Genomic DNA, 21,021 nt, shown 5'->3' with positions numbered 1-21,021 from the left:
CTAAATGCTATGCAGCCAGCACAAAATTTCTTGCAAGCACAGCAAAATTATCTCAAACAAATAAATATCAAACAGGGTAAAAAAAAAATCCTGGCATAGCTCTTCAAGTCTCTCAAAATTAAGATGCCTTCTTCCTTCACAAGGTAAATTCTCATGAATGAACAAGTGATAGAGTTGTAGAAACTGAAAAGCAGTTGTAGCCCCAACTCTCCAGTATAGCTTCTCTAACCCAATTTTCTCCATTCTCATTATGTCAGATACAGTGAACCTGTACTGGCTTATTCGAATTAAGTCAGTGGCTAAGGGAATGTTTCTTTCTTCTTCTACTGCTTTCACAGCCAGGTAGAAGCAGCTTAGTCCAACACAGCCCAAGTGTTTAGGCTGCACCTTCATTTTTGCCAAAGAATTGAGTTAAGATGAGGAGATTTTTTGCTTCAAAGTCTCACAACCTTGCAGTCATTCAGAGGCCATTGTCATGAGCAATTTCAATTAGTCTCAGGTCAGATGGTTAATATCTTAACTCTTGTTCCAACAGAACATTGAGCTGATCTAGCAATTCCTGAGCTTCAGTTGTTACAAGCATTTCAATCATCATGTGATCGGGGGCAGGCGCCAAATCCTACTCGGGGCCGCGGGCACCTTATAAAACATTTCTTAAAAGCCCGCCACATTTAAAAATAAACAAACAGCGCGCGCCGCCGCCACCGCCCCGCGCTGCCCGCTCCTACTCCTGAACCCGCCGCGCTGCTCCCCTCGGCGTGATACAATAGTCACTTTAAATAAACCAATCTTTTACTCCAGATTATCTTCAGATTTTCACGCCATGGAGATTATAGTCCAAGATGATCAAAATCTACGCCACGCCGGGAAGGAGACAGGGGAGGCGGGACGGAGGCAGGCGGCTGGGTCACAGCTCCTGCTGCTCTGCGATGCATATCACCGTCCTTTCTTCCGCTGATGCAGCGGTTCCCATGGTAGCTGCTCACCTCTGAATTCGGGTGTGCCTCCCTTTTCAGACGCCCTGCGACGTGCCGCTCAACACTGAGCTCAGGTGCGCCCCTCTTTTTCGGACGCCCTGCGGCTCCCAGCCGCTCAACACTGAGACTCAGGTGCGCCCCTCTTTTCGGACGCCCTGCGGCTCCCAGCCGCTCGACACTGAGACTCAGGTGCGCCTCCTTTTTTCAGGCCACCGATACTATTGCCCGCAGCTTCTCCACCATTTGTTGCATCGCAGAAGAGCAGGAACAGAGTTCAACATTCAATGTGACCCCAAGCAGAGAAAGAAAGCGTGTGTGTGTATGCATATGCGTTTATTCATTCCCAGCATGCTCTTATATACAGTATGGTAAGCAATCAAACAATTGCTAATTAATTAATTAAACTCACACAGCCACAGCTGTAACCCATAGGGTAATTATCATCCTACACACCTATCTAACTTATCATCCTGTTCACAATTAGCTGGCCAGTGAGAACAAGCCCAAGGCCAGCCCTTCACACACAATTCCCAGCCCAGAAGCCTAAACAATCTCAGCATCTCACATTCTATTCCCACACCTCCTGTCCTCACGTTGGTCCCTCCTGTCCTCACGGTCACTGGCATCTTTCCTGTACTTTGCTACCATGTCCTTCCACTCATTCAGATGCTCTTTCATTGCGGGTCACTTCCATGATTTCCGAAAACATTTCTTCTCGCTTCTTTTTTTCCCCACCGCCTTATCTGAGATAGCCTTCGGGACGGAGTAGGGAGGCTTGAAAAATTTGCAGCTGCATGAGGGAGGGAAAAAAGGGAGAGAAGTATTTAAAAAGATACATTTTAGAGAACAATGGTCATACTCTTTCACGGTGAACAACACTATTCACCTTACATAGCACATGTGTTTTCACTACAAGGTCGCATTTTGCTTCTTAATATTGAGTGCCTGAGGCTTTGGTGTTACATATCACAGACGCAGGTCCGGGCATCAGAATTCTGCTTGCATGCGGCCATGGTAAGCCATTGTCTTTCGTCTTCTGCAGCCTTCATCTATCCAGCGCCCTCCTTTCCCAAATAGCAAGCAAAGCCCATTGAGTGCTGCTTCTTTCCTGTTAACGTGCAGCAGCAGAAACCACCCCGTGGCTGGTATCACGAAAGATCACTGCTGAACACCCCCCTTTCCACACACCCCCCCCCAACCGTGTGGCTGGTAGCAGGAAAGATCCCTGCTAGCCAAATGCGGAAAAGCGCAGCACCAATCACGCGCCCCCTCTTCCCCCCGCTTGGCTACCTGCAGGGAAGGATTTCTTTTAAGCAACAGGCAAACAGCCCAGTAGGAATGGCCATCTCTGTCCCCTTACTTAAATTCCTGAATTTCAACCAGGTTACCATGAACGATATCACTCTCCTGAGGATAACACAGCGAGATAAAGAACGGATGTTGCTTGAATGCCAGCAATCACCGGGACCATACGCAGCTAGGCTTTGTCGTGCAATGATACCAGATTACTTGCTACATGCATGCATGGTCAAGTGTCCTACCATGGAGGACGGAATAAAGCAGCGCTGCCCAGAAACCTTCTGCAAAGGCTTTTGGAGTACCTCCAGGAGAGCTTCATGGAGATGTCCCTGGAGGTTGTCCCAGACATGTTAACAGACTTTTCCAGTAACTGTACTGGCTGCGAATGCATCCCAAGGCCTCAGGGCAAATTAATCATTAAAAAACGCTTGCTTTTAAACCATGTCTTATATTTACAAGGTACACTCACCAGAGGTCCCTTCCATGGCTTCATTGTCTGGGATAGTTGCTTGGGATGGCTGGGAGAGTAATTCCGTCAGGGTGAGAAAAAACTCCTGGCTGTTGGGGAGAACGGAGTGCTGTGTGCTCTCTACAAGCTCGTCCTCCTCATCTTCCCCATCCGCAGAATCCTCAGCCATGGCTGCGATTACCACCCCCACCTCGGAATCCACGGACAGGGGTGGGGTAGTGGTGGCGGACCATCCTAGAATTGCATGCAGCTTAGCGTAGAAGCGGCATGTTTTCGGTCCTGCCCCGGACCTTCCGTTTGCTTCTTTGGTTTTCTGGTAGGCTTGTCTGAGCTCTTTAACTTTCACATGGCACTGTACTGAGTCCCTGGTGTGGCCTCTCTGCATCATGGCCTTGGAAATTTTTTCAAATGTTTTTTCATTTAGTCTTTTGGAACACAGTTCTGTTAGCACGGAATCCTCTCCCCATACAGCGATCAGATCCAGCACCTCCCGTGCAGTCCATGCTGGAGCTCTTTTTCGATTCTCAGGAGACTGCATTGTTACCTGTGCTGATGAGCTCTACATGGTCACCTGTGCTGATGAGCTCTCCACGCTGGCCAAACAGGAAATGAAATTCAAAAGTTCGCAGGGCTTTTCCTGTCTACCTGACCAGTGCATCTGAGTTCAGATGGCTTTCCAGAGCGGTCACAATGGTGCACTGTGGGACAGCTTCCGGAGGCCAATACCATCGATTTGTGGCCACACTAACCCTAATCCGACATGGCAATACCAATTTCAGCGCTACTCCTCTCATTGGGGAGAGTACAGAAACCGGTTTAAAGAGCCCTTTATATCGATATAAAGGGCCTCATTGTGTGGCTGGGTGCAGGGTTAAATCGGTTTAACGCTGCTAAATTCGGTTTAAACGTGTAGTGTAGACCAGGCCTAAGAGTACATCTGCACTGCAGCTGGAAGGTGTAAATTCCAGCTCAAGGAGACTTACTCGCACTAGCGCTGAGTGAGCTAGTGCACTAAAAATAGCAGTGTAGCCGTGATGGTGTCAGTGGCTAGCTGCCTAGTGACTCAGATGGGATCATACTCAGGGCATCTAGCCCGTCCCGCTGCTTGCACTTTTGTTTTCAGCATGCTTGCTCTAGTGCAGGTCTGGCTCCTAGAACTTCTAGCTCCAGTGCAGACATATCTAAGGCACAGCACAGAATCTCCCCCATCTCTCTGTTGCTTCTAAATAGCTGTTAAACAACTGGCGATGAAATTCTGTCTTCCCTGTGCATTGTTGTCTCCCTTCTTATGTATTCCAGCATCAGTTCCTTGTCTTTCCACTGGTACCACTCCCTGCTTTCGCAGGGTGTGCGCCTGCCTTTTTCAAAGTGACTGGAACATGAGATTGCCAGTCTGGGAGCATGGATTTTTAATAAATCTATCTATTCGGGGTGCTACCATGTGACTAGAGAACAACTAACATCAGACCTATATGTAAGAAAGGGAAAAAAGTCACCTTGTCATCTTTGTCCAGCTTGTCATCGTCTGTCCCTCCACGAATGCAAGTCAACACCACACCAGTCTATTTTGTTACGAGCACGTTCTTTCCATTTCTGGCCAAAGAGTTTTGCCCTGGGATCAGCCCAGCGCATTGTCAGTCTGCCTAGTGATCGCTTGTGGTCTCTGGAGATCCAGGCACTGATGTGGGTTGTCCACCTATTGTCTTGCCTGTGGACTACATGACCTGCCCATCTCCGCTTTGCGTCGAACATTGCCTGCACTACGTCGGTCACTACGTCTGTAATTGCACAGATCTATTAAATTCTGAATAAAAGAATAATTAAATTCATGGAGATAAATGGAAAAAGGGAAATAATGCCACATGGAGTATGCCAGACTAACCTGATATCCTCCTTTGAGAAGATAACTGATTTTTTAGATAAGGGAAATGCAGTAGATCTGATATAGCTGGACTTCAGTAAAGTATGGTGTCACATGGGAAATTATTAGTTAAATTAGGGAAGATGGGGATTAGTACAAGAATTGTGAGGTGGATGAGGAACTGGCTCATGGGGAGAGGACAATGGGTTGAGTTAAAAGGTGAACTATTAGACTGGAGGGAGGTTACTAGTGGAGTTCCTCAAGGATTGGTCTTGGCACCAATCTTATTTAATACTTTTATTTATGACTGGCATGAAAAGTAGGAATGCACTAATGAAATTTCTTGACAAAATGAAGTTGGGTGGCATCGCCAATACAGAGGAGGATCGGAACATTGTACAGGAGGATCTGGATTACCTTGAAGACTGGAGTGACAGCAAAGGGATGAAATTCAATAGTTTGAAGTGAAAAGTCATGCACTTAGGATCTAATAATAAGAATTTCTGCTGCCAGCTGAGGGGTCAACAGTTGGAAGTGACAGAGGAGGAGGGAGATCTGGGTGTGTGGGCTGATCAAGGATGACTAGGAGCCACCAGTGTGATATGGCTGTGAAAAAGGCAAATGTTATCCTAGAATGTGTTAGGCAAGACATTACCAGTAAAGGCAGAGACGTATTAATGCCATCATACAAGGCAGTGGTTAGACCTCCTCTGGGACACTGTGCAGTTTTGGTCACCTATGCTGAAGAAAGATGAACTTAAACTGGAACAGATGCAGAGAAGAGCTACTAGGATGATCAGGGGATTGAAGGGCCTAACTTATAAAAGGAGACTGGAGGAGATTGGTTTGTTTAGTCTTGCAAAAAGAAAGGTGAGAGGGGATATAATTGCTTTCTCAAAATACATTGCGGGAGTAAAACTCCAGGAAAGGAGAAGATTTATTTAAGCCAAAGGACAATGTTGGCATAAGAACAAATAGGTGTAAAGTGGCCATTAAGAAATTCAGGCTGGAAATTAGAAGGAGGTTTCTAACCATCAGAGGAGTAAGGTTCTGGAACGGCCTCCCTATAGGAATCATGGGGGAAAACAACTTAATTAGTTTTGAGAGAGCTGGACCAGTTTGAGTGTGATTGTACAATGGGATTGCTTGTGATGATAGGGGCAATGCTCAGCAGCCCTGAGGGTCCCTTCAGTTTCATGTCTGGTGTTCCTAAAATCTCCTGCTTGAGGGTTTTCATTTGGTCATCTGCAGGGGTCGAGAAGGGATCCCCACACACACACACTATATTCTGGTGGGGGGTGGCTCCTTCCTCTGAGGCATCAGCGATGGCCACAGCTGAAGATGGCACACTGGATGAGGTGGGCTGGTACACTCTCAGGGATTCTCTTTCTCAGGGGCTTGCCTGGCTGGGTCTTGCTCACATGCTTGGAGTCTAACTGATCACCAAATGTGGGGACAGGAAGAAATTCCCCTCAGGTCAGATTGACAGGCACGTTGGCCACTCTCTGCAACGTGTGGGTACAGGTCACTTGCCAGGATTATCTGGGTGTATCTCAATCATTTCCATGCCGCTGCGGGAGCTTCAGTCATTGAAGCACCTCAGTCCCTCCAATTCTCTGCCTGTGGTTCATAATACCTTAGTCTCCTGTGGGCTGTAATACCTTGATTTAATTTTGGTTGCTGGGTTTAGTGTGCAGGGGCTGCATGGTGTGGGTGGCCCGTGACATGCAAGAGGTCAGACTAAATGATCTGGTGACCCCGTCTTGCCTTAAACTCGGACTCTATGACCTTCATTTTATGCGACTTACCCTCATCTAATCCTCTGAGCTCCTAGTTCCTGTGTGTTTCTGTGAACAGATCCTCTCTGCTTCCTGGACCCCCGGTGATTCATAAATAAGTAACTGGGCTGGGCTGATCTCATGCCGAGCCTGTGACGCTTGTTCATCTGGAATGGGCACTGTAATGGGGTGGGGGGGAACTCTGGGAGCACAACTGCCGAAGCAAAAAAAGGTGTCCTGAATGCCACCCCTGAAATTGTGCTGCCCCAAGCATGTGCTTGGTTTGCTGGTGCCTAGAGCCGGCCCTGCTCATAGTTAGAATTCTCACACAACAGCAGTAAAAGGAGAGGGGTGTGGCTGCAAGATAATGAGACAACGGGGTGTAAAGGAGCTGGGGTGTCCTTGCAAATTGAGTGACACAAATTACTTATTTTATAGAAAAACAGAATCTCAGAAAAACCTCTCTGCTGAGGATCCCAGCAAAGGAAATTGTTCAAACATTAGAGGCAAGGCTAATATGTTGGCACTGGAGTTCTTTGCACAGATGATATTGGAAGGCCTGCTCTGTAGCTGCAGAGGCTTTGTTAGCTATATTGAATGTAGAGGTAAAAATAGCTTTGACCAATATCTTAATTACTAGAGTGGCTGTCTGGGGAACACGTCTTATGAGAAGTTTTGGCCTGTACTCCCAGGGTAGTAGGTCTGCATTGAACCACACAGTGGGGGAGGAGGGGAGTTTTCTGTTGCCCTTTCTGCCTTACTTGGCTGTTTTGTTATCAACATTATTCCTTGCTAGCTGCCTGTGTCATGTTTTGCAGAGTCACTCTACCAAATTAGACGGTTGAACCAAAGCTGAATCCCCAGCTGCTGCCACTTTGGGAAGGTTCATCCTGGGATCTGACCTTTGCAGCTCAGGGCCCATCTCCTAATACAGATGTACAAATTCTGTCTGTGAAAAGTCTGCTAAAAGTAAGCTCCTAACCACAGACAACTTAAGCTGAAGTTTCATTCAGTGGGGAAGGCGGGGGGAGGACAGACGCCTTACTGAGATGGTTTGTCTGCAAAGCGACTTTTTGAGAAGAGAAACTTCAGTTGCAGCTGCTGATGCACACAATGGAGGAGGGAATGAAGATTTTGTTCAAAACCATGGTCGGTATTTTTAGTGTTTCTGGACATTAATTCAGTTGCTATTTGCAGGGCTTAACTGACAAGAATCAAACCGTAGTCAAAGGAAAAAATTCAGAAAAGCAATCCAAAAATAGATGAGATGTTACAATGTTCTGCTGAACATCATCCTCTTGCCTCAGCAAAATGCAGCTCAGGGTATTTCCAGGACTTTAGCAGCGTCTCATACTAGGCAAAAATTTCAACATAGTCATCCCAGACAGCAGCTGCAAGCAAGGGCTCGGGGCTGGAACACAGGACTGGGAAGCAAGAATTCCAGCTCTGTCACCAACTCCTTTTCTAGCCTTGGGCCAGTCTCAACCTCTGCGTTTCAGTGTCCCCATTTGTAAAGCAGGACGTAACAATCCCTCACTTCTCGGACACCCTCTTGCAGCAGCATCGTTCCCAGGTTGTAGGAGTACCCGGCCCTCCAGGTAGGCCCCCTCTTTTGTCCCACCCCTTCCGAGGCTTCACTGTCTGTAACAAGGTTCTTCATCACCATCAATACTTAAATAGTGACCCCCTCCAAATCCTCCACCCGCCCCATCAGGGTTTACTTTCTCCTCAGACGCTCACCAGAGCGGTGCCAAACAAGCGCGCCCACCGCTCACTCTCAGTCCCACTGGTTTGAGAACTCCTTCTTCCTTCCAGATTCCCTTTTACCCCCTGACCTCTTAGCAGGTCAGTGACCCCTGGGATTTCTTTCCCTCACGTTCTTGCTCCCTTCCCTAGGGCCCACTGTGAAAGCTACTTCCAGGCTCCAGCAGCTTGTTCTCTTTCTCCATCCTGGATCTGCTCCATAGGAGAGGATGCAGAGCCTTCTTACCGTCACATCTTCCCACCAAATTTGTACCCAGTCACTTGGGGTTTCATCCCCAGTCTGGGACTCAAGCCTTCTCACAGTTCTCTTCCTCAAGCCCTGGATTCCTGCCCAACCCTCTCTTCTCTAGGTATGTTCCAGTACCAGCTATCGGAGAGTTTTCTCTTGAGAGATTTCCCATTCTCACTTTTAATAGCACCAAGGACCATCCTCACCCCCTTAATCTGGTCCAGCTGGGGAACACCTTTCCTTAAAGGGCACAGTCACCCTGCGACATGGGGATAATAGACTTCCTTACCTCAATTCGATCCTATCTACATAGTATTTTAAAGATATAAAGCATTAAATGTTACTACTCTGATCATCAATATTTTGATCATAAATTCTGACTGGTGCAAGAAAACAGCCAAACTCATATAAATATCAGAATTTGTACCATCTTGTCTTTTTCCTTTCCCTGACTCCTATCCTATGTTCCCTGCAGTGGTTTCAGTGTTGCCAACTCTGTGTCTTGTGCTATTTGTAGTTTTTCTTAAAGCCCCAACTCCTGGAGTCATGTGATTGTGTGAGATCTCAGCTTTAATCTAAAAAAAAGTAAGTTTCTAGCTCTCATAGGTGTTGCAGAGAAAAGGTGTAATATACTGGACGGATACTGGGTGAGCTTTTGCTCTATAAGACATGACCGTAACAAGGTTCCATGCCAAAGACTCTTAAGCAAAGTAACAAATCATGGGAAAAGAGGGAAGGTTGTCTCCTGGATCAGTAACAAAGAAAGGAAACAAAGAGTAGGAATAAATGGTCAGTTTACACAATGGAGCAAGGTACATAGTGGGATTCCCACTATGAATCTGTACTGGGTCCTGTGCAGTTTAATTATCTGGAAAAAGGGGATAAACAGGGGGGTGGAATTTGCAGAGGTTAGAAAATTACTCAAGATAGTTAAGTCCAAAGCTGACTGAAGAATTACAAAGGGATTTCACAAAACTGGGTGAGTGTAACCAGATGAAATTCAATGTTGGTAAGTGCAAGGTAATGGAAAACAATCCCAATTAGACATACAAAATGATGGGGTCTAAATTAGCTGTTACCACTTAAAAAAGATCATGGAGTCATCATAAGGGACCTTGAGAGGTCATCTAGTCCAGTCCCCTGCACTCGTGGCAGGACTAAGTATTATCTAGACCATTCCTGATGGAGACTCCACAACCTCCCTAGGCAATTTATTTCAGTGCTTAACCACCCTGACAGTTAGGAAGTTTTTTCTAATGTCCAACCTAAACCTCCCTTGCTGCAATTTAAGCCCATTGCTTCTTGTCTTATCCTCAGAGGTTAAGAAAAACAATTTTTCTTCCTCCTCCTTGTAATAACCTTTTACATACTTGAAAACTGTTATTGTGTCCCCTCTCAGTCTTCTCTTTTCCAGACTAAACAAACCCATTTTTTTCTATCTTCCCTCATAGGTCATGTTTTCTAGACCTTTAATCATTTTTGTTGCTCTTCTCTAGACTCTCTCTAGTTTGTCCACATCCTTCCTGAAATGTGGCGCCCAGAACTGGACACAATACTCCAGTTGAGGTCTAATCAGCGCGGAGTAGAGCAGAAAAATTACTTCTCGTGTCTTGCTTACAACACTCCTGCTACTATATCCCAGAATTATGTTCACTTTTTTGCAACAGCGTTACACTGTTGACTCATATTTAGCTTGTGATCCACTATGACCCCCAGATCCCTTTCTGCAGTACTCCTTCCTTCCCATTTTGTATGTATGCAACTTTCTAAGTGGAGTACTTTGTATTTGTCCTTATTGAATTTCATCCTATTTACTTCAGATCATTTGTCCAGATCATTTTGAAATTTAATCCCATCCTCCAAAGCTTTTGCAACCCCTCCCAGCTTGGTATTGTCCACACACTTTATAAGTCTACTCTGTATGCCATTATCTAAATCATTGATGAAGATATTGAACAGAACCAGACCCAGAACTGATCCCTGCGGGACCCCACTCATTATGCCCTTCCAGTGTGACTATGAACCACTGATAACTAGTCTCTGGGAATGTTTTTCCAACCAGTTTTGTACCCACCATATAGTAGCTCCATCTAGGTTGTATTTCCCTAGTTTGTTTATAAGAAGTACATGCGAGACAGTGTCAAAAGCTTTACTAAAGTCAAGATATACCACGTCTACCACTTTCCCCCATCCACAAGGCTTGTTACCGTGTCAAAGAAAGCTATCTGGTTGGTTTGACACTATTTGTTTTAGACAAATCCATGATGACTGTTACTTATCACCTTATTATCTTCTAGATGTTTTCAAACTGATTGCTTAATTATTTGCTCAATTATCTTTCCCGGTACAGAAGTTAGTCTGACTGGTCTGTAATTCCCTGGGTTGTCCTTATTTCCTTTTTGATAGATGGGCACTTTTATTTGCCCTTTTCCAGTCTTCTGGAATCTCTCCTGTCTCCCATGACTTCTCAAAGATAATCGCTAATGGCTCAGATATATCCTCAGTCAGCTCCTTGAGTATTCTAGGATGGATTTAATCAGGCCCCGGTGACTTGAAGACATCTAATTTGTCCAAGTAATTTTTAACTTGTTCTTTCCCTATTTCCTATCATGGACAGTTCTCCAAAAACATCTGGTCCACATGCAATGGCAGTGAAAAAAGCTAACAGAATATTAGGAACCATTACAAAAAGGATAGATAATATATCATAACGCCACTGTATAAATTCATGGTATGCCCACACATTGAGTATTGTGTGCAGTTTTAGTTCTGGAGAAGGTACGGAGGACAACAAAAATGACTGGGATATGGAAGAGCTTCCGTTTGAGGAGAGATTAAAAAACTGGGACTGCTCATTTTAGAAAAGAGACAGCTAAGGGGGAATGATAGCGGTCTATAAAATCATGAATGGTGTGGAGAAACTGAATAGGGAAGTGATATTTACCACTTCACATAGCACAAGAACCAGGAGTTGCCCAATGAGATTGTAAATGAGCAGACTCACCCCTGCGGCACCTCCTGCTGGTGAGTTCTGGGAATTAGCTCACTCCAGCTCCAAAGCACCCTCTGCAAGCCAGTGATCCACCTCTCCTCTAGCCCCCATATCCCTCCCTGGACCTGGTGCCCCTTTTACCTGGGGTGCTGCTCCCTATCAGTACCCCACCAATCTGGGTCTCCCCCCCCAGAGAACCCCCAACCCACTATCCCCACTTTGCCTCAGGTTTGGCTACTGCCCAGTCTCCATCTAGCCCCTGTTCACTGGGGCAGACTGCAGTATCAGCCACTCATCATAGGCAAAGGGGTTTGGACCTGCTGCCTTTGCCTACCCCTGGGTTGCCCCCTGCAACCCCCAGTACCTCTTGGCCTTATGCTAGGCTGCAGCCTGGGGCTTTCCAGGCAGGAGCTCCCCAGCTCCTCTGCCTTTTCCCAGCCCTGCTTCACTCAGGTACCCTGGGTCTCGCTCCCCACAGCCAGGCCCTTCTCCCTCTCACAGCCTCTTATAGGAGCCAGCTGGGCCTGATTGGAGCACAACCACAGCTGAGCCTACTTTTCCCAATCAGCCCAGCTTCCTGCCCCAGCTACAGCCCTCTCCTGGGCTGTTTTTAACCCTTCAGGGCAGGAGCGGGGGTCTACCCCGCTACACAGATTAATACGCAGCAGGTTTAAAACATACACAAGGAAGTAATACTTCACACAACTCACAATCAACCTGTGGAACTCATTGTCAGGTGATGTTGTGATGGCCCGAAGTATAATTGGGTTAAAAAGGAATTAGATCTAAGTTCCTGTAGGATAGGTCCATTGCTAGCTATTAGCCAAGATGGTCAGAGACACGACCCCATGCTCTGGGTGTCCCTAGGCCTCTGACTGCCAGAAGTTGGGACTGGACAACAGGGAATGGATCACTCGATAATTGACCTGTTCTGTTCATTTCCTCTGAAGCATCTGGCACTGGTCACTGTCACAAGACAAGTATCAGAGGGGTGCCGTGTTAGTCTGGATCTGTAAAAGCAGCAAAGGATCCTGTGGCACCTTATAGACTAACAGACGTTTTGGAGCATGAGCTTTCGTGGGTGAATACTCACTTCGTCGGATGCATGGTATTCACCCACAAAAGCTCATGCTCCAAAACATCTGTTAGTCTATAAGGTGCCACAGGATCCTTTGCTGCTGTCACAAGACAGGATATTGCGGTAGCTGGGCCATTGATCTGACCCAGTATGGCCATTCTTATGTGCAGTGTGGTTTCAGAATGATCTGAGTCCTACAGAGCAGACCTATGGTATAAATGAACTGTAGAAGTAAAAACAGGGTTTCTCTTTTGCTCAGAGATAAGAATAAATATTTTAAACTACAAACAGAAGGTGACTGCTAATTCTTTATGGTAACATAGCTGCCTTTTGCAAAGCCATTGTGAATCCAGGCTCAGAAAACCAGGCTGGACTCATTTATATTTTTAATCACCTGGATGACTTAATTCACAGTTTAAATGAATTTACTGCACATAAGAGGTACTGGATTGACAGCAAGAGTGAAATCCTCTATTTGTTCAAAGAACAGGTACAGCACAAACAGCAGCTACACTGCCACACACACATACACCTCACCCACCAGTGTGAGTGCCTGGGAGGGATCATTTCCAAGGTTAAAGGGGGAGTGCACACTTCAAGACTCATTCAAACAAAAGGAAGTTTCATAGGCAGCAGGTTTAAAACAAACAAAAGGAAGTATTTCTTCACACAACACACAGTCAACCTTGCCAGAGAATGTTGTGAAGGCCAAGACTATAACAGGATTCAAAAAAGAACTAGATAAGTTCATGGAGGATAGGTCTGTTTGCCAGAAGCTGGGAATGGGGACAGGGGATGGATCACTTGATGATTATCTGTTCTGTTCATTCTCTCTGGGGCACCTGGCACTGGCCACTGTCGGCAGACAGGATACTGGGCTAGATGGACCTTTGGTCTGATCCAGTATGGCCATTCTTATGATTTTATTCAGATTTTTGTCTATCTTCCGACTAGGCCAGTCATTGTCAAATGTAATAGGGTTTATAATATGGACACATATCCACCCGGAACTGATGGCCATCTCATATTTTCACAGTTGTCTTTTGGTAGTAACTTCCCTTCTCTGCCAGCCACCTTTGTATTTGAACCAGCAACCTTATCTTATTTCTTGTCCCCTTAGGTCTCCTAATTGTGACTTCCTTTTCTTCCCGATTGGTTGGGTATCTAGGTGGAGTGCAGGAGAGAACACTAACTAGGGTCTTTGAAAGAAGCTCAAGATCAGACAAGTGAAAAGTGAAGATTTCTTACCCCACAGCATAATTGCACACATGCAAGGATAAATCTAGCTCATGATTTTTATTGTAGGCAGAGCTGGGAGTGCCATCTACAGTTAATGCTGTCTGATTCTTCCCATTATACTTCCCAGTTGTTTAGAACTTTGCCAAACTTTAACTCTTTGGGCTGAAATTTTCCATGCCAGGTGTCTGCCTCAGGCTGAATTTCTTTGGGGAAATTTCAGCCAAAACAGCCATTTCCAAGGACAAGATTAGGGGACAATACCTTGTTTTACCAGTGTTAACAAAATCTCACAACCCTTTTGTTGAGTACCTCTAGCATCTTCATGCTTTGAAGCAGGAACTTGAAATTTGGCAATGTTAAGAATGCACCATTTACTGTCCTTTTGAAAATCTGCCCAAATTTGGCCAAATTAGAAGCCTCTGAAAAACCTCTGTTTACACATACTCAGTAGAGGCTTGTGAGTGCTTGGCAGCTAAATTCTCTGACCAGTCCGTCTGCACTGGACATGCTCCACATCCCCTCACAGCTCCTGCCTGCCAACCGGGCACTCATGCACCTCCCACAAAGTGACTGAGCCTGTTCCATCCAGGGACTGCTGGGCTGAGCAGGACTTTCCCTGCACTTGTTCCTCCAGGCTGCCAGGACACCAGAACTGAAAGCAGAGAGACTCTGTCTCCTGTGTGTACTTCCAATGCACCCCCCTCCACCTAAACCTGGTAGCCCCAGGTAGTGAAGAAGAGAAGGAAGAAACATCTGACTAGAATGCAGGAGACAAGGAATGGAGGGAAGATATGCTTGACCTGGGGTCTGATTCACAGAAGTGCTAAGCACTCACAGCTGCGACTGAAGCCAATGGGGGCTAAGCTTTGAACATATAAAGTGCTAAATAATGTGAAGGACTCTGAAAAATCAAGCCCCAGGGTATCAAGTTGGCCACCAAAAATTAATGGACACTTCTTTTCCTTATCTCTCCGTGCCTCATTTTTAGCCTATAAAATGTGGACAACTTACACCACCTCACCTCACACAGGTGTTATGAAAATGAATTTATTAGTGGTTGTAAAGCACGAAGATACTACAATGGGTGCCACACAGAAAGCCCAGGAGAGAATTCAGTATATTCAATGCAGGGTTTAGATTGTGTGCAGTAAATAATTTGTGGGAGCACACGTTGAATGAGGAGGGTAAAAAGGAATATTGAATAACTACCCATTTCAGAAGCACCATTTTTCCTGAGCACTTCATAAAGCAGGAGTCCTGTGGAAAAAAACAGTATGTGATCCTGTCAATAAATCATTTTACATAGTAGCATTGCCACATGTCCAGGATTTCCCAGGACTGTCCCTTTTTCAAGGTAGTCGCCCCAGGAAATCTGTAAGGGGGCTCAGTACATGCTGCCAGTGGGACAGTTTTATGGGTTCAAAAGCATCCTGGATGTCCTGGGGGTTTTTCGTACCTCAGAGATGGCAACCCTACTGCATACACGCAAGGGAGCCGAAGGCAGGCTGCACAGGCAATTGTTAAATCTGGCATTGCCTAACTTTTGAGTTGACTTTGCAACCCTAATAACGTTCTTTTCATGATAATATGGTAACAATATTAGAACAACATGAATAAGTAATGAGAAAATCTTCTTGTGAAAACATCTTGAGATTGCCCCAGCTTTCCCCTTTCAAAAGGAATAGAGCTTGGTAAGTTTCAAACCTTCCTCCACCATGTGTGCTTTTATCTCTGAGACAGCAGACCTTTGACCACAGGCTCTTATTCTTTGTCACTTGGTGAACCTGTCCAGCAGAATATCATAGCATAATCCACCCACATCCTGTTAGCATATAGGATTTCCTTAGGGTTAATGTCACCGGAAAGCTATGTATCTAGCTTTCTAGATAAGGTATTTATATAGCCTCATTCCCCTAGTATCTAAGTGCTTCAACAATCTGTAAAGTACCTATCCTCACAACACCCCTAGGATGGTCACCGTGGCATCCCCAGAATGCAGGGCATCCCCTCGGTGCAAGGTCACATTGCAGAGTGAATGCCATGTTGCAGAGTGTGCTGCTCCACCCCGGCTGGCATAACCTCGCATGCATGTGCAGAGTGTGTATGAAGTCTGCCTCACAGAGGATGCCATTTTGCAGAGCACGCAGCTCCGTTCCGACTGGCATGATGGTGCATGTGAGATCACGCCAGCAGAAAAGTGCACTACAGAGAGACTAAGTGACCTGCTCAAGGTCACACATTAGTCTGTGGCAGAGCAAAGAAATAAACCAAGGTCTCCTAATGACCAGGCTAGCACTCTAACCTCTTGGTCTTCTTTCCTCTCTTGCCTGTGATGTTAGTCACAGAAGATGTCAGGGAAATTTTATGAGGCACAAAGGCCTGATTCTACATAGGGTATCTCCCGGTGGCAGAAGACATGGTCAACATGCAAGGCACATAAAATAGAACCCCAAATTTATGATTTTAGGAGGAAGAGTTCTCACTCTGACCGAGCTGACGTCTAACCTTTCAGCCAGATTTTCAGTGTCAAAAATTGCTGTACAAAGTTGAGCTGTTGAGAGTAGGCAGGGCTGGTAGCATCACCTAATACTAAGGTGGCCTGATACTTCCTGTCATAGGACCCTGTTTTCAGTTGCTTATAACATTACCAATCTTAAACAGTGTGAGCTGACATTTTCCATGCTGGATGACTGCCTCAAGCTGAACATTTTTGGAAAGTTTCAGCCAAAACAATTCAGTTGTTTCTGAGAATGAGGCTACATTGTTTGCACATTTAAAAAAAAATTCTGTCAATCTTCTCTTTGAGAATTTATAGTGCCCCATGCTTTGGGGCAGGGCCTGAAAATTTGGCAGGGGTTGGCCTTTATGTCAGGGAAATCACAGAATATCAGGGTTAGAAGGGACTTCAGGAGGTCATCTAGTCCAACCCCCTACTTAAAGCAGGGCTAATCCCCAGATTTTTGTCCCAGATCCCTAAATGGCCCCCTCAAGGATTGAACTCACAACCCTAGGTTTAGGGGACTAATACACAAACAATGGAACTGTCCCTCCTCCCACTGCTTTTCCCATCCCCACCCAGGCAACCTTAATTCTGGCTTTTCCTAATGTCTGAGTGCTTGACTTTGCAACCATAATAATGTTCTTTTAATGAAGTTATCTTGAGTGACATTAAAATATAATTAAAATAGAAAGGGCATGTTATAAGCTTGTGTCTGTTAAACAGGACCTGTCCCTCTCTGGGCATGGCTGAATGTGCGATTGGTGTTCCCTGTGTTCTCAGTTCCAGCTTGAGTTGGCCTTTTAGAAGAGTTGAGATCGTGCCTGTGCATTGACCCACAATCTCAGATGTTTCCAACTACCTACGGACCTGCTGATTGGGTAAATGGTTAGGTCAATGGACTTTCTGGGCCTGAAGTTATTGGAATGGGAAGGTTCTTCATTTCCACAGAGGTAACCTAATTGGACCACATTTTGTGGTGCCAGCCACCTCAGAAGAAGATTCCAGTCTGCTTCAGCAAGAAGCTCCTGAGAAGAATTCCAAGGGGAGGAACAAGCCAGGTGTCCTGATCTGTAAAATGGAGATCAATGATGTTTTCCCCTTTGGTAAAGTTCTTTGAGATCTATGGATCACCATACAAGACTTATTATTATTATTGGTTTTTACAGGGGTATTGATTAGCCCTTTGGGATCACACACACAAAAGCCTCTCAGAAACCTGCTCTGTAGAGCTCTTTAGATCGGTGGCTCTCAACCTTTCTAGACTCCTGTACCCCTTTCAGGAGTCTGATTTGTCTTCTATATGCCCAAGTTTCACCTCACTTAAAAACTACTTGCTTACAAAATCAGACATAAAAATACAAAAAAGTGTCATAGTGCGCTGTTACTGAAAAATTGCTTACTCCCTCATTTTTACCATATAATTATAAAATAAATCAACTGGACCATAAATATTGTACTTACAGTTCAGTGTATAGTATATAGAGCAGTATAAACAAGTCATTGTCTGTATGAAATTTGAGTTTGTACTGACCTCACTAGTGCTTTTTACGTAGCCTGTTGTAAAATTAGGCAAATATCTAGATGAGTTGATGTACCCCCTTGTCCTGGTCTGAACCCTCACTTGAAACTGGGGGGTTTCAAAGTGAGGACCAGCATGTCTTCCCCCCACCCCAAAATCCTAGGGTAGGTCTCCCCTTCGGCTGCCACCACCCGGTCAATTCCGTGGGCCGGGACACCCCTGATTCCCCCCTTGGGAACACAGATCAATTCACAGAGGAGGAACCTTCCCCCTCCCCCCTCTCTCCAGCCTTCTCCGGAGACAGAGATGCCTGGGTTCAAACGCCTTGAATCTCTACACACAGGGAAGCAGCCCACTTCCCCCTCCCCTTCCCCTTAATTTCCCCAAGGGAAGGAATTAACCAAGTCCAAAGAAAAGAAAAGAATTTATTAAGAGAACAAAAAGAAAATACAGAATCTCTATGAATCCAAGCTGGGCACTCATAGGGTATAACCTTGCTAAGTTCTGGAGAGAATCCTCTCTCTTTCTCAGTACAACCAGTACAAGCAGAATTAAGAATAATCAATAACAAACACACAGAATTGCAAACATAGGATTATTAGATAAGGACACAAAGTATCTTTCTAATACTCACTATCTTGACTAGAAGAAATTAGTTCAGAAAGGTGGAACTTGTAGGGACTTGATTAACTCGTCTGGTCTCTTGAACTCCAAACGGCCAAAGACAAAAAAACCCCCAAACAGAGAGAAAAAGTTCCCTCCTAGGAGTTTCAAAATCTCTTCCCTGATTGGTCCTCTGGTCAGGTGCCCACCAGGTACTATGCTTTAACCCTTTACTAACTATTCATGACACGCCCCCCAAATCGTCACAGTGGGATCCACTGGCGGCGATTTCTTCCTAGAACTGTAAAACAACCCGAGTGATAAAACACATGCACTATTACATCGACTACTAAGCATGAAAACATATTAAGAACAGTGTTTAGCCACTTGATTCTGGGAAACTTTCACGAGAGAGTGCATCAGCAACTTTGTTGGAAGCTCCTGAAATGTGTTGAATGTCAAAGTCAAAGTCTTGGAGAGCTAAGCTCCAGCGGAGAAGTTTCTTGTTGTTTCCCTTGTTGGTGTGAAGCCACTGTAGCGCAGCATGGTCAGTTTGTAGCTGGAACTGCCGGCCCCAAACGTATGGGCGTAGCTTTTCCAAGGCATACACAATGGCGTAACATTCTTTTTCACTGATGGACCAGTGGCTTTCCCTCTCAGACAGTTTCTTGCTGAGAAACACGACAGGATGGAAGTTGTGATCCGGTCCTTCCTGCATTAGTACCGCTCCTACCCCACGTTCAGATGCATCAGTGGTAACTAGGAAGGGTTTGTCAAAGTCTGGGGCCCTTAATACAGGGTCCGACATGAGCATCGCCTTAAGCTGGGTAAAGGCTTTCTGACACTCATCAGTCCACTTAACTGCATTTGGCTGGGTTTTTCTGGTCAGATCAGTTAGTGGAGCAGCGATTTGGCTGTAGTGTGGTACAAATCGCCTGTAATATCCGGCCAAACCTAAGAAGGATTGGACCTGCTTCTTTGACCTTGGGACAGGCCACTGTTGGATAGCCTCCACCTTGGCCTGAAGGGGGTTGATGGTTCCTTGACCCACCTGGTGCCCTAGGTAAGTCACTCTGTTTTGGCCTATTTGACACTTTCTGGCCTTAACAGTAAGTCCTGCCTGCTTGATGCGCTCAAAAACCATTTTCAAATGTTCTAGGTGTTCGGGCCATGAATCAGAAAAAATGGCCACATCATCGAGGTATGCAACTGCACAGTCTCCCAATCCCGCTAGTAGACCATCCACCAGCCTTTGGAAGGTGGCCGGTGCATTCCGCAGTCCGAATGGAAGCACATTAAATTCATACACCCCTGCATGGGTGATGAAGGCAGATTTTTCCTTGGCAGGTTCATCCAGTGGTACCTGCCAGTATCCCTTGGTTAAATCAATGGTAGAGATGAACTGGGTACATCCCAACTTTTCCAATAGCTCATCAGTGCGTGGCATTGGATAGTTGTCTGGACGAGGGACTTGATTAACTCGTCTGGTCTCTTGAACTCCAAACGGCCAAAGACAAACCCCCCCCCAAACAGAGAGAAAAAGTTCCCTCCTAGGAGTTTCAAAATCTCTTCCCTGATTGGTCCTCCGGTCAGGTGCCCACCAGGTACTATGCTTTAACCCTTTACTAACTATTCATGACACCCCTGAAGACATCTGTGTACCTCCAGCAGTATGTGTGCCCCTGGTTGAGAACCACTGCTTTAGATGGTCATTCAGCAATGTTACTTGGGCCTGTTGGAGTTCAAACATTCAAATCCCGTACAGGAGAACTGGCATAAAAAATGCCCCGGCCGTCTGCTCACTCTTGTCACCTTGTTGCTGTTTGTATCCTCCACCTACTTATGTTCATGCCTTTTCCACATTCCTCCTATGACTGGAATGACTTCCCTCTTCCTACACACCGTGCATCCTTCCTTGCCTTCCCCCTCCAAATCCCTCCCTCTCACTTTGCTTTGCACCACTGACTTCCTTCTGCTCCATGGCTGCCTGCTTCTCTCCTCTTACCATATCTCCATCTACATTTTTAACAGACTATGCAGCTCACCTTACTTCCAGAACATGCCCCTCAGGTCTCTGTCCTAATGAGCAACATACAAGGATCTAGGGCCTGTTTTTCTGTCACTCTGTAGCTTGTGCTGTCATTTATGCTAATACAAAGCAGGTGTGAAATGCTCTCACAAACAGAATGGTAACATTTTTACACCCACTTTGTACTGGCGCAAACACCCGCACAAGCAGCAGAGCTGCAGAGAGTCAGGAGCCTGATGTGTTATGTTTCTCCATGCACAAGATGCAAGCAGATACTTCTGGCCTGAATTACTTATTTGAGAGGAACAGTAAAGTATCCATGATGAGAGAACTCAGTGCCTTCCTTTGTGGTCACTTTGTGCTCTGAACTGAACACAAAATGACCACCCTTCTCTTTATGCTGCAGAGCCTTCAAGGTTTATAGGTGATTGCAGAGAAAACAAAAAGTGTAGGAGTCACACAGCCAAATAAAGCAAGGGGTTTTAAGGGAACAGAATACAAGTTTCATGCTGAAATCCTCCTTTCTGCTTGGGCTGCTAGCCCTACACACCTGAACATGAGGGGTGTTTCTCTCCTGATTAACCCCATCTGCAAATCTCCCCCCACCCTCACCTGACCTTTACAGGGTGAAATGCAATTCAAAAGTTGCTCCTCAAAAGGAGGGCTCAGCAGGAATGTCTGCAA

At 45.7% G+C, this 21,021-nt stretch overlaps 1 pseudogene; it reads right to left on the bottom strand.

Moving 5' to 3' along the window:
* Nucleotides 1–592, bottom strand: LOC120409333 (annotated as a pseudogene).
* Nucleotides 593–21,021: the final 20,429 nt, after the last annotated feature.

Source organism: Mauremys reevesii, linkage group 1 (genome assembly GCF_016161935.1).
Source record: "Mauremys reevesii isolate NIE-2019 linkage group 1, ASM1616193v1, whole genome shotgun sequence".
Lineage (NCBI taxonomy): Eukaryota > Metazoa > Chordata > Testudines > Geoemydidae > Mauremys > Mauremys reevesii.
Note: the sequence above shows the minus strand (reverse complement) of the source record. Positions and strands in the feature narration are given on the sequence as shown.